This window comes from Hipposideros armiger, unplaced genomic scaffold, assembly GCF_001890085.2.
Source record: "Hipposideros armiger isolate ML-2016 unplaced genomic scaffold, ASM189008v1 scaffold_183, whole genome shotgun sequence".
Taxonomy (NCBI): domain Eukaryota; kingdom Metazoa; phylum Chordata; class Mammalia; order Chiroptera; family Hipposideridae; genus Hipposideros; species Hipposideros armiger.
In genome coordinates, this window is record NW_017731533.1 from 241,055 (window position 1) to 245,265 (window position 4,211).

The 4,211-nt window shown below is 36.4% G+C and overlaps 1 pseudogene; it reads left to right on the top strand.

Moving 5' to 3' along the window:
• Nucleotides 1–363: 363 nt before the first annotated feature.
• LOC109388148 (WD repeat-containing protein 48 pseudogene) lies at nucleotides 364–1,529 on the top strand (annotated as a pseudogene).
• Nucleotides 1,530–4,211: the final 2,682 nt, after the last annotated feature.

Consider the following 4,211-nt stretch of genomic DNA (forward strand, 5'->3'; position numbering starts at 1 on the left):
GCTAACTGGTAGCTAGCCAGCTTAACTACCTTAACTTTATATACTATTCTTATAAAATATTTCTACTTCTCAATACATAAGATGTTTAACTAAGGACATTTTGTTTCCTTTGCACATACTAACAGTATGCTTTCAAGTTACAACTTCCAAATAAGTTATTTTTAATAAAGCTCCAGTGATATTTTTATTCTGTTAGTAACTTATTTACCTATGTGGGCAAGAGCTAAGTGCCTTAAGTATCTCCGAAGGTGATTTACTATACTATTTCTTTTTATGTCCACCAAAACACTGCCAGAGTGACAGGGTATTTTCTCAGAATAATTCAACAGTTCTGAATTAAAAGCTCTAGCCTCACTCCACAAGATGCTCAGTGTGGCACTGCTGTTACATGTGTATTTCCCAATCTGGGCAGCAACCACTAAATCTACAGCAAATAACTAGACATTGAAGGGAATTCATAACTAGAGCCTCTGGAGATATGACAGTGACTGTACAAATCCTATAACACCCCTTTGTATATAACCTGACCATATTATTAAAGGGGGTGCTAGTATTATTCAGTGCCACATTCTTAATGATAAGAGACATATATTAACCAAAGATACCAATACTAATGTGGCATATTGGGATGTATTGAAGGTGTGTAAAGTTGAAGATCTAGGCAAAGTGGATTTTGAAGGTGAAATTAAGAAAAGATTTACAATGTTGTATGTGCCAAATGGGTTCTCAGTAAACTTAAAAACCAAGATGTTGACTATTATTTTGGATAAGAGTGACCAATTTGCTGCTTGGATTTCTGCAAAAGATGCTGGCTTCAGCAGCCATGATGAGTCAGGTCCGATATGGAACTTAGGGGAACTTTTACTCCAGGCACTCCATGTGAATCCAATGGATGAAGAAGAAAATGAAGTAAACCATGTAAAGGGAGAGCAGGAGAACCACGTACTGAAGGGAAATGGATATTTTTCGAGTGCCCCCCACATCCCTGTGACCTTTGGTGAAACCGGAGGTCAGACACTGTTCAGGCTGCTCTGCTGAGATCCTGGAGGTAAGTAAGGCTGAGTCCATGCTCCTTAATGAGATGGTGCCACAATAGGTAATTGACATCACTGTGCACGATAAATTCCTAGAATTGGAATTGCTGCATCAAAAGAAAAATATGCCCAAATTCAACAAAATTCTTTTCTACCTCAACCTCATGCATCTTCAGGAGCAAAACACTTAAAAAAAAGAGCTTCCCTACTAGTGACATGCTCCAAGTCTGGAGAGTAATGGAACATGTTTATGAGAAAATTATCAACTTGGATAATGAGTCTCAAACCACTAGCTCTTCTGATAATGAAAGAAAGAAAAAAAAAACAGGAGAGCAGGAAAAAGAAGAGGATTTTGCTGTGTTGACAGAGAAAAAAATTGAAATTTTGTACTAGGACCAGGTTTTGTATCTAAATATGGACCTTCAAACAGTGAAACACTTCATATGGAAGAGTGATGGTGATCTCACCCTCCATTACCAGCAGAAGTTCACGTGAAGGGTGCATGAACCCTTCTGGGCATTCATTTACTGGCCTTTCTTTATGGTCTCAAGAGTAGCCCTAGGAAGCCCACTGAGCCCCAACAGGAGCAAGACTTCTAAGGGCCAACTGGATATGGACTGAGATTCTCTTCCAATTGAAATTGCTAATCCAGTCTCCTTGTGTAGATTAAACTGTCCCAAGGGAGGCAGAGTGCAAGCACAGAAGATCCCCCAGCTGACTATGTCTCATGAGATGTACAGAAAACTGATGATGCCAGTTCAGACTTGGCTTTCTCCTTTTATTTCAAAGGACCTCATCTTTGTCTGTTAGCACTTGTTAGAGACACATCACACTCTATAGCTTTTCTAAGAGAGTGCATTTCAGTCATGCAGTATCTATGAAGGCTTTGTCTTTTGTCATTAAAACAAACAAAAAAATAAAAAACTTGATTTCACCATTTAAGACAGTTATTTTTAATAGGAACTTGCTGTTGAATAATTTGAGAACCATTTCTTAATAAATAATTATTGTTGAGCTTGTTTGTAAAAAATAATAAAATAAAAGTGAAAATCCAATAGATCGGTGGAAGATAAAGTTGAAGAAATCTACTAGATAGAGAACAAAAAGAGGATATCCAATAAACATTCAGTGCCTCCCATGTTTTAGGCACTGTTACAGGTAGTAGAAATACAAAATGAACAAAACTGACAGAAATCTCTGTCCTCATAGTACTTCCATTCTATACAAGGAAATGAAATATATAAGAGAAAAAGAAAGTTTGAAGAAATATGAGTTCCAGAAAAAGAAAACAAGGGAAAAAAATGGAAATGGATAAAAATTATCAAAGAAACAGTACAAGAACTTTTCCAGTACCAAAGGATACAATTCTCCAGATTAAAAAGAATAACCTAAACAAATAATGAGCACAAGAAAGAAAAAAAGTACATTATAATGACAGGTCAAAAAAAAACAAAAAAAACGGAGATTCCTAAAAGCTTTTAGATCTAAATAGGTAACATTTGAAGAAAAACAATTAGAATTCTCAATAGAAATAATGAATGCTGGATTAATGCCTAAAATATTATTGACAAAAATATTTTTAACCTACATACCTATAAACAAATGATCACGTTTACTAGGAGAACAGAATAAAAATATATTCAGATATTCGAGGACTCAAAAAATTTAATTTCTACAAACTCTTCCATACATTGCTATTGGGGATAACAAAGAGAAGAAATTCAAAAATAGGAGTTTCAAGAAAAAGTTCAAGCCTGATGGTAATACAAAATGGCTGAATAGCACCCAGTCTAAATTGAAGCATGAAGGCGAAGGGCCCCAGGAATATAATTGTTAATGCTATAATGTAGACTTTGAATGTGATCCAGAGAACGCAGCCATGAATTTCCAGCAATAATTCATATGGCACATCAAAAGCCCAAACCTGCTCTGAAGAAGACATACCCACTGAAAATGATTTTTATTATATAACAACCTTGAAAATGTGGAGCTGAGGTTATCTGCCTAACTAATTATGTTCCATCCATAATGTAGAGCTCTGCAATGTTAAAAAGGATGCAGCACAGCCACACGTATAGACATAGAACAATCTCCAGATATACTGGTAAGTGAAAAACAGCAAGGTATAGGACTTTCCTTTCAGTATGCCAACATTCACGCCATAAAAGTGACAAGGCCTATTTAGACATATACTCGTATTCACAAAGAATGCCTCTGAAGAAAATGCAAGTAACAGAGTAGTTTTCTCAGAGGAAAGGAACCAGGGTCTGGGAGATAGGAGTAGAAGAAATACTTAGTTTTGTTGAATTTTTTACCATGCACGTGTACTATCTAAGCAAAACATGATGAATTAAAATTTTAAACAACATTAGTACCTGCTCTACTTAACCAGAGTGCAAGACGCTGGGAGGGTTATAGCCTTAGAGATTCCTATCATAAGCCCTCAGAATTTTTTTTTTTAAGATTTTTATTGGGGAATTGGGGGGATGGGAACAGCGCTGGGGAATTGGGGGAAGGGGAACAGACAAGTTGCTGTCATTTNAAAAAAAAAAAAAAAGAAAGAAAGGAGAGAGAAAAAGAAGCCAGAGAAAGAGCCTGCCTCCATATCTGAGGAATTACTGACTAAAATGAAATCAGCTCCTGCAATCACCCACTACCCACAACAAAAACAAAGTAAAATTCGATTAGAGATGGAGGAGTGCCTTTTTACCTAAGGAAAGGATAGCATAATACAAAAAGTAAGCAACCTAAGAAAAATAGACCTCTACCTCAATTTTTTTAACCAAATTCAAAATGTACTACCTATAACATTGGCAGTTTACAATGGCAATTAACATCAATCCTAGGCTCTAATTAACCTCAATCAACAAGTCTACATAGGTTAATTAAACAGGATTTGGCTAAGCATGAAGCACAAAAATACAGCTGTCTCATTAAGGAAAGTCACCATTTACCAAAGTTTTTCAATTTCTTCTTGGGCACAAAACTTATTAGAGGGTGGGGTGGGTGGAGGTGTCATTCAGAGAACCTCCCATGGCCAGCATCTTATCATGTGTCTTTGGTACTAGCCAGTTGAAAAAAACTCAAATATTCCCTCCAGGTGATCTGCATTTATACCCATCCAATCTTTTCTTTGGAAACGTGGGCCCATCCCTTTGTTGTTTATTCTGTTCCTAT